The sequence below is a fragment of the Mus caroli genome, chromosome 12, assembly GCF_900094665.2.
Source record: "Mus caroli chromosome 12, CAROLI_EIJ_v1.1, whole genome shotgun sequence".
NCBI lineage: Eukaryota > Metazoa > Chordata > Mammalia > Rodentia > Muridae > Mus > Mus caroli.
The window spans coordinates 75,929,817-75,940,232 of NC_034581.1; the positions used below are offsets into that span (position 1 = coordinate 75,929,817).

The 10,416-nt window shown below is 39.3% G+C and overlaps 1 protein-coding gene and 1 non-coding gene across 2 annotated transcripts in view; one reads left to right on the forward strand and one right to left on the reverse strand.

The window, feature by feature from the left end:
* Positions 1 to 10,416, reverse strand: part of LOC110307056 (cytochrome c oxidase assembly protein COX16 homolog, mitochondrial) — a 65,797-nt gene that overhangs the window by 27,765 nt on the left and 27,616 nt on the right. The gene's annotated exons all lie outside the window — the stretch shown is intronic.
* LOC115032883 lies at positions 7,444 to 7,564 on the forward strand. Its single transcript, XR_003838534.1, has one exon. It is a non-coding gene; the product is annotated as a small nucleolar RNA SNORA40 (small nucleolar RNA).

Consider the following 10,416-nt stretch of genomic DNA (forward strand, 5'->3'; position numbering starts at 1 on the left):
AAAAAAAAAAAAAAAAAAAAAAAAAAAAAAAAAAAATCCATATCCTAATCAAATATTTGCCTCTAAGTGAAAATATGATAACAGAGCCAACCAGGATGCAAATTACAATGAAGTGATTTCCTGTGATTTGCTGACTTAATTTCAACCACATAAGTGTGAATATTTATTGTTTGGAACTTAAAATATTGAGTCTAAAATAAAATTTAGATAGTGGAAAAAATGATGTATTACAACCTAAAATACAATACATAGAAATCATGTATTCAAGTAGGGTCTTTTATCTAGAATGTAAAAAGAAGAAGAAAGTTCAAAAATCAATAAAATCACACCATTAACAATATAAACAGTCTAACCTGAACATGGAAAGATATAGGCATGGATAATTCCCTGAATAAGATATAAAGAAAACAGAAACAGATTTTTAAAACATTCAATATCATAACTTGGTATAAAAAATCTTTTTAAATCTATACAAGGAATGGCACAATTTAAATTATACTATTAGCCTCCTGGATGTAAGGATTCAAGAGAAGTGGATAATCAGATGTTTTTGATGGGACTAAAAAGTGATAACACTAAAAAGTACCTTAACAAATATTTCTACCACTAACTGAAGAATTGTTATACATTTCAGTTTTTTTTTAAAAAGGGCTTGGGTACCAGTACAGAAAAATGAAAATTCACGTTCACACTGAAGCAAATAAAAAAGAAATGCCTTATAAGAATTCTTCCAGAAGTAGCTAGAACTAAGTGCTTAAATGTTCCTCATTTAGTAAAATGGTGAACCGGGGTTCTTCAATACCAAGAACTTCTATTTGTAGGCAAAGAAAAGTTAATTCTTCATGCACACACCTTGGAAATGATACAGAATATAATATGCCAATATAAATTGTACATATTGTACAAGGATTTTTCTGTAGTGCTTGTTATGAGTTAGGGAAGGCGTGGTGACAACAGTGAGTTTTGCGGTAGCAGTGTAGGTGCATACATGATTAAGGTTCTGAAAACACAGACTATTTACACAATGGGTATTCTTAGAGAAACTGCACACACACACACACACACACACACAAACAAATACACACAACATCCACTGAGGCAAATAAATGCAAATGAGCTCATTAATAATATAAAAACTCTTTCAATTTCCTCATTTATTACAAAAGATATCAACCCAAGAGAAGCTTATGTACAAAGTGGAGAAGTTACTGCCTATAAATTTTTGACAACTTCCTATGAGTGTGCAACTATTTGAATACAGAGAAATTCAAAGGTCTTCTGGAAACAGTGACTTGAGTTGCAATTTCTCTCATAAAACACCAAGAGCTATATCTCCTTCTCCTGGAGGAAATCCAGGCCATCTCTCTAGCACATTTTGAAGAAATCAGGAATGGGATGACTGTAAAGCAGTTTGTGCTTATAACAAGAGTCCCACCGAAAATGTGAATACCTAACACCCAAAACCCAGATATCTGCTGAAATGAAATCCAGACATTATTTAAATGGCTCAATATAGCAAAGATATTTTAAACTTAGATTGTTAAAATTTGCTTGTATCATAAAATATCTTGGTTTCTCCGTTTCTGGTGATTAATATTTTTGATGGGTAGAATGATCTGAGCTTGCATCTGTGTTAATTTTGGTCTGTAAGACATCTGTTCAAGATATTCCGGCTTTTAGAGCCTCTGTTGAAATGTCTGCTCTTGTTCCTACATGTCTGTACTTATGTGTAACTTGGCCTTTTCACTTACAGTGTTTAATATTCTTTCTTTGTTTTGTGCATTTACCACTTTGATTGTCATGTGGTGGAACTATTTTCATTTCTGGCTCAATCTATTTGGTGTTCTATATGATTCTTGTACATTTGTTGCCATATATTTTTTTAGGATAGAGTAGTTTTCTTCAATGAGTTTGTTGACGGTGGTTTCTGGCCATTTGAACTAGGAATCGTCACACTCTTCTATTTCTATTATTCCTTTTTTTTTTTAGAGGCATTAGTGTTTAATAGAGCTGGATTTTTCATCAGCAGTGCTTTCTTCTGTCAAATTTTGTATTATTAAGTGCATCAGGTAAATAGTCACATGCTTTGAATTCTCTATATAGATATCAACACAAGAGTTAATGGCAGTTCAGAATCTCATTCCCACTGGTCAGAATTCTTTAAAATACTGTCTCTTTTTAAAAAATCATAACTGTACACTGTAGGTGAGGATGGGTCTCAATAAAATTCTGCAGTTAAAAGGTACAGCAAAGAAGGCTTAGCCGAGGATAGTAGCCAACCCTGAAACTACTGTGAGAGGTAGAGAGCTTAGGAACTCAAACCCTGTACTTCTTCAGTGATGTTAAAAAGATAACATAAAAGATCACCCACTCTCAAAAAGTAAGCTGTTCCAGCTTCGTGACTAAATTTTATCTTTGCATTTCTGTACTAGTGTTGATAGTTATCTGCTAAATGAAAAAAAAATCATTATCTGTACAAAGATACATTCCATTGAAAGTGGGTAAAATAAAATCCTTATTGACTACACACACACACATACACACACACACACACACACACACCAGAGGTAGGGGAAGAGGGAGAGAGGGAGGTAGGGAAGGAGGAGAGAGAGAAAATGAGGAAGGGAGGGAGGGAGAGGTAGACATAGAGGGAGACTTAGAGGGAGAGGGAGAGGTAGGAGAGGGAGAGGTAGGAGAGGGAGAGGTAGGAGAGGGAGAGGTAGGAGAGGTAGAAGAGGGAGAGGCGGAATGGGAGGGAGAAAGGGGGAGGGGCAGGGGAGGGGGAGAGGGAAATCTAGTGCTACCTTCCTAATCACAGATATCTGCCTGCTTCTGCATCCTAAAGCTGCGAGCAAAGACATGTACCATTATACTTGGCTTCTAAATATATTTTAATTGCTTATTTGCACAATAAAACCCAAAATACTACGAACAGCTTGTATCTAACTTAAAACTAATGTAATTAAAACAACACCTGATTAGTTTTCTCAGATTGTTCCATGATTTCTCCCATTCTATCTGGATGCCTACACGATCCTCTCTAGCTGTCTATCAGTTCTTCTGGTCTTTACTGAAAGCCTAAAGAGAAAAGATGAAAGTAAACTGAGTTTTAAAATATAGCTTTTGTATGTTTTCATGTTGTGGACACGCTAAAACAAACAAAATAGAGGGGGTTATCTAACTTGAAGTTAGCTCACCTTTCTGACCCTCATTTTTTTCCATTCTAATATAAATTTTACCCAGGAGTATTTTAAATTCACTATCCTATGACTTGGTTATTAATGACTGCACAAGCTGAAGCACTTATTAACCACATATGTTACTGGAGGTTGATCAATCTGTCCTGAGCACCTAGGAATAAAACAATGTCCCACTTCATACTCTGCGGCTGTATCTGGGGCAGATGCTCAGAGAGCAGGGCTCTGGACTTAGCCAAGTTCTTCATTCTGGCTACTGAAATGCCATGGAACATTTCCAACAGAATCTGCTGTACATTTTAGCCACCTGATGAAACATGTAATGACATGTTTGTCATTACAGTTTGACTGAATTTCAGTCAATACATTTCAGTTTGACTGAATTCTAGTCCCACATGTTCTTATTTAATGTAGGCTGACCAGCCCACTGTCCAGGTGATTCTAAGCAGAGAGAGAGCTCCTGACAGTGGTGAATCTCAAGGCTCAGCATTAACCAGTTACCTAGAAGGACAGAGTTGCTGGCTGCCACACACTCATCTCACTCCATAAGTATGGGATGAAACCCAGCATTTGCAGGTAATACATTATGGCTTTTGTTCAGAGACCTTGCATAAGGACTGCTAGCCATGAGGGAATATTACTGATACTGCCATCCATAGTCCAGAGTTTAAGTCATGATTCTCTCTTACCAACAATATAGTCCTAGGAAAATACTTTATTCTCTCCTCTTCAGTCTCTTTATAGCAATACTTAGATCTCAGGGTAAGTCATAGTGTTACTAATCAGTTTAAGAAAGTCTCTGGCATAGACTGTAATTACAAATACCATTTCTATTTGTTGCCTGTGGTTAGACTGTCCAATTAATTACATGAAATCACCCACACAGAAAACTGTAGGAAAAGGAAACAAAAAAAAACTGAAGCAAACAGTGTCTTTTAGAATTACATATAATTAACAATGACAAATATAAGAATACTTTATGGAAACTTCAAAATACCTATAATCAATTTTCACAGCATTAAACATTATAATTTATGTGGTAGGTGCATCATATATAATCTTTAAGGTGGTAGGAATATTTGATTCAGGCTATAAGGAACATAAAATTTGAATAATCTATATAGATTCTCAACATCTCATCTAGTTTTCATATAACTAAGAGTGAAATATTACAGTATTTGCCTAAAAATTAAATGTTTTAGTTAAGTGTTTCTTTCCTAAGGAGACCCAAGTGTTACCAGAATCCTTATCAACCAAAGTAAAACTTCTACCAATGATATTTTTTATTTAAATCAACAATACAACACACAGCAGTGTTTTATCCTCCTTGCCATTAGTTTTACTTTCTATGTCTGAAGGCCTTTCAAAATCAATTTCCAAGCCCTGAGGTGAATACTAGAAGTAAGCAGGCCCATAGCAGAGCTGTTACCCATGCCATCAGATACAAGAAGGGAAGCACACATTGGGCCTCCAGAGATCTGGAATACATCTTGCCTTCTATTGAGCTTACAATGACTCCTGTTACTAAGTCAGTTTCAAAAAGAACTGAATGGCTTAGTTATGTGAAGATTGTTTAAAGCAAATGTCTCCCTGCATCAAGAGTTTACCCACAGGCAAAGTCTCACTGGACTGTTCAAGACTTTGCTTTCCATTCTCCCCTGATGCCACTACGAGATGGCTTTCCTTTTCTGAATTCCTTACAATAACTTGCTTGTTATCTGCTTATCTTCTATGTTGCCGCACTGTGCTCTGTTTTGGATGGCAATATTTTTCTTACTGGTTGTGTTTGTTACTCACCCTGATAAGGTTAACTTTTCCTCTATTTATGCATGCTCTTACTAGATGATTGGCACCTTATGATTCCCTCTTGTATGAAATCCTCAGTGCCTAGATCTCAGGAGTTTTTTCTTTTGCTGTCTGTAATATAAACAACTTACACTTAGATAACTAACTCCATTTTAAGGGTTTCCTTCCTAATTGTACCCACAATGTCCTTTTGGATGAAGTATGTGCATTTCTCTTTTTATAAAGGTGTGCTGACAACACTAGTGTGCAATCAACATCTGTTAAGTGACTGCTAGACTGTCAGGAAAACTCTTCATAATCTTATGTCAAAATAATAGNCTGGCCAATTTATTGAAAAGAAGGAAATTATTTTGTTAAAGTGGAAAAAATAGGCTTGGTTCAACTATCCTCAGTATTCTAAAACCAACTTAGATGCTACATGAACAGGACAGCTCCCACCTCGCCAATATCCCTGCACCTCCGGCATCTCATCATCTACACTGTGTACTCAGGCTTTCCTCAGAAATGCTCACTGTCCAATCCAGCAGGACTTAGTTATTACGTGGGTCGAGAAGGACCAGGGCCTGAAAGAGAAATGAGCAGAGAAAGGGAAGCGAGACCAAGCAAAGAGTTGTCAAGGTCTGTTTAATGAAGGCAAAGAGCCAGGTTATGAGCACACAATGAAAGAAAATTGGGGAGGTGTCAAGGGGATATAAAACACAGTGAAAGGGATGGACATCTGGGGTGGATGCTGATTACAGGCTTCTTGCAACTTATCTTGGAATGTCGGCCCTAAAACTGTCCCGGGCAGCCTTCAAACATTCTGCAGTTTATCTTGGCGTGCCAGCCCTGACCTCAGAGTCCCAGGAAGCCGTCAAACATCTTGTAGATATCTTGGAGTCCCATAAACAGTCCCAGGCATCAAACGAAGACATGGAGGAGGAGGTGAGGCTGCCTTAATCTTAAGCAGTTCTAGGCACCAAGTGAAGGAGGGAGTGAAGCTGGCAGTCTCAAGCGCCAGGTGGAGGCAATGAAGGAGGGGGTGACATAAGAGAAAGTATCCAAGGAGCTAAAGAGATCTGCAACCCTGTAGGTGCAACAACATTATGAACTAACCAGTACCCCGGAGCTCTTGACTCTAGCTGCATATGTATCAAAAGATGGCCTAGTCGGCCATCACTGGAAAGAGAGGCCCGTTGGACAGGCAAACTTTATATGCCCCAGTACAGGGGAACACCAGGGCCAAAAAGTGGGAATGGGTGGGTAGGGGAGTGGAAGGGAGGGTATGGGGGACTTTTGGGATAGCATTGGAAATGTAATTGAGGAAAATGCGTAATAATAAATAAATAAATAAATGAAAAAAATTTTAAAAAGGGTCAGCCGGATCTTTAGGGTGAGAGTAACTGCGGGACCTAGTTTCCCACGGTTTGGTGTCTCACAGCTCACCAAATTTCCTTGTACCCTCTACAAACAAACGAAACTTATTCCTTCTCCTTTTCTGAAAAATGGTCCATTAACCTTATTAAAACCAAAACTAGTGTTTATAGCTTTTGGGGAAAATATCTCTTTCAAAAAAATACTTTTTTTTTTCTCATAAAGAAAACCCATACCTTCTCATCCTAACTCAGTCAGAAGCAGGCTGATTCAGGTCCATCCTGCCAGCAGGGCAGTTCCTTCCCTTAGGCTTTTTGTCTGACACTAGAAACTGAAAATTGTTAAGCAGCTTTGAAGGCTCAAGTGCCACCTTGAGACATGATCTTTTTCAGCTGTCTTGATGGTTGATTGGGCCCTGCTGCTTCCCATCCCATGCCAATGGATCCTTTAACAGTACTGTAAAATAGCAACTAAGGCAGTTCAGAGACTGGTGGGACTCATCTATACCCCAAAGCCTTTTGAACAAATTGACTTGAGTAGAGCTGCCTTACTACANTTTCCCACAGCACTGTAGCTACTGAGTAACACCAGTTGCTCTACAATTTTTAACTAATTGCTTCAGTCATTATTTTCCTAATGTCACTGTCTTAGTTAGAGTTCTACTACTGTGAACAGACACCATGACCAAGGCAAGTCTTATAAAAAAACATTTAATTGGGGCTGGCTTACAGGTTCAGAGGTTCAGTCCATTATCATCAAGGTGGGAGCATGGCAGTATCCAGGCAGGCATGGCACAGGCAGAGCTGAGAGTTCTATATCTTTATCCAAAGGCTGCTAGTGGAAGACTGACTTCCAGGCAACTAGGGTGAGGATCTTATGCCCCATATCCACAGTGACATACCCATTCCAACCAGGTCACACCTATTCCAACAAGGCCACACCTCCAAATGGTGCCACTCCCTGGTCCAAGAATATACAAACCATCACAGTCACTGACTGAGCATTCTCTTTTAAAGCTAATTTCCCCATCCTCAATATACATGCTCTGCTAATAGTTCTTGAAATGTTTCAGTTGTGATCATCCCTTAGCACTGTGTATGTTTTTAACTTGTGGATAAAGACTTACAGACAAGTGGAAAAAGTGAGTTCTCTTTACAATCCAGAACTCATTTTTCATTATGAGTCTTGATTATATATGAGGGAATATGATCCCCTAGTCCCCCAAAAAGTTTCCATTAGAAACCCAAGAACCAGTAGCTTTCTTACTTCTTTAATTCTCCATAAGGCATCAATTTTATGCTACTGTGTGTGTATGTGTGTGTGTGTGTGTGTATTACTGTATACATGTGTTTTCTTAAGTAAAAAAAAAAAAAGAAAAGAGAAAGAAAGAAAGAAAAAACTTCATTTGCCTATATCCAATATAGGCATCTAGGTATATAGTTACAAATTAAAGGCCACAAATACTTCCCAAGAAAAAGCATTAAAAAAAATCAGCTCCCCCTTTCACATAGCACAGCTACTTTCAAAGCACGCCAGCTAAGAGAAAGGTGTCGTCCATGGAGACAGGAAGGCTGAGCTTTTCCTCTTTGGATGATAGCTGAGTTTTTATTGGCAGTCCTAGTAAAATATGTAACTTCTCATTCATTCTAAGCAAGGCTTCCCCCCACCCCCACCACAGCTTTTCTTCAAATAACCCCTGTACTCTTCCATTAGAATTGGGGGTTTTGAATAGCAGGGTTTTGGGTGATAAGCAGTCACTTTAAATCATGTATTGGCTATATGGAGAAGAAAGAATATGGGAGGATGTCAGAGATGGTGAGTGAGAGAGAGGTAGTTCATTGGACACACTGAAAGACAGCAAGCATTTCAAAGCTGCTTTCAGTATCCCACGAAGGCCCAAACTGCTACCAGGGTAAGGGCAAACACTGGTAGAAGCACCATACCTACAGGAACTCCACTTGGCTCTCCTTCACCTCGATGTACTATAGGTCCGTTCTGCACTGGTAACCTGTCCTGTACTCTCAGGGACACAGCACATCCCGCATTACAGAAGAGGTCTATAGCATCTTGGTGCAGCAGATTCTTCAGATCTTGGTCATTTACTGAGAGGATCTTATCACCCTCCTGGAGTCGCCCATCCTGGTCCGCAGCCCCATCCTATTTGATGCTGCTGACATAGATGCCACTGTCTTTGGAGACATACTGTTGATCTATTCCACCAACATTGTTGAAGCCCAGCCCCGAGGGTCCTATCGTCAGGTTGATCTCTTCCTCCGTGACTAAATAATCCACCCGTCCATTCCTATCTGACTGCTCTCTGGGCGGAAACCCGGGGTCAGCATGTGCCCAGAGCAGGTGAAAGTGAATCAAGCTCTGCGCCACCTCCCCAGCATAGCTTTTTCTATTTCTGTTATCCTTAGGTTTGATCTTTTCATTGTGTCCCAAATTTCCTAAATGTTTGGGGCTAGCAAATCTTTTTTTTTTTTCTGATGTGTTTTATGCCTGAGATTCTCTTTTCCATCTCATTTTTTCTGTTCATGATGCTTGCATCTGAGGCTCCTGATCTCCTTCCTAGGTTTTCCATCTCCATGTTTCCTCTGTTTGTGATTTCATTATTCTTTCTATTTCCATATTTATACTTGGACATTTTTCTTCAATTTGATTGTATTTTCCTGTATTTCTTTAAGGGATTTATTTGTTTCCTCTTTAAGGACCTCCTCCTGTTTGCAAGTCTTTTCCTGTATTTCTTTAAGTGAGTTATTTTTATCCTCTTTAAAGGCTTCTATCATCTTTGAGAGATGGAATTTTACATCAGAATCATGCTCTTCGCGTATGTTAAGGTATCCAGGGCTTGCTGTGGTAGAAGAACTGGACTCTGATGGTGCCTAAATTACATTGACTTCTTTTGTTTATGTTCTTCAACTTGCCTTTCACCACCTGAGTATATGTGCTGTTAACTGTCCTGGGAATCTTGAACTGGAGCAGTGCATTGGCTTCTCTTGTTTATGTTCTTCAACGTGTCTTTCTCCATCTGGTTATATGTAGTATTAACTCTCCTGGGATTCTTTACTTGGAGCAGCCCTCCTGGGAGGCAAATAGTGCTGTCTCTGGTTAGGGTATGCCTCCTGTGTCCCAGGTTAGAGCAGGCTTCTAGTGTCTCTAGATAGGTCAGGATCCTGCGTTCCTGGTTAGAGCAGTTCTCCTTGGGGACAGGCAGGGCTGTCAGGTGGAAGACCCAGCACACTGAGCTGCCACAGGGGCAGGTGGAGTTTCTGACCAAAAGGGAAATCGGAGTTATTTCTTTCCTAAAAAGCTAATGATGGAGGTCTGTAGAGATGACTCAATGATTAAAAGCACTGACTGCTCTTCCAGATGTCCTGAGCTGAACTCCCAGCAACCACATGGTGGCTCACAACCATCTTTAATAGAATCCAGTCCACTCTTCTGGTACGTCTGAAGACAGCAACAATGTCACTATATGCATTAAATAAATACATAAATAAATAAATAATCTTTATTTATAAAAACTACCAATGAAGAGAAAATTGGATATTGCCAAAGTTCTAACAAAAAATAACAGTAAAATTTCCCTTCCAAACAAAAAATATGATTACCAGAAAAGTTTAAAAATGAGAGCAAAATAACTACTCTCTGAATTCAAAGGTAATTTATCTTGAAGATATGTTTGCTGTTGCGAGCCAGCCTGTAGCTCACAAGAAACAGGTACACCTGGGAGGCAAGCCAGGGCTGAAAAGAGAGGGGAAACTAGGAGGTCGAGAGAAAAATGGAGCTAAGTCAAGATTCCTGATCAAAGCTCAAATGTTTAATGGCAAATGCGCTTATAAAAGGGGGAGGGGGCATTCCTGCCAATTCATCCTTGGAGCCTGGAACCAGCTGCAGGATAGGGTATAGCCTCTGGAATAACTCAGTGGCCTCCCAGCAGTAAGCAGTATCTTGAAGGGAAACAGAGGCAGTGGCTGAACAATAGAGTGATCTAAGGAGGAAGGCTCCACCCTAGGAAATCTCTTTAATGACAGCAAGGTCAAGGTCTGGCTCAGCC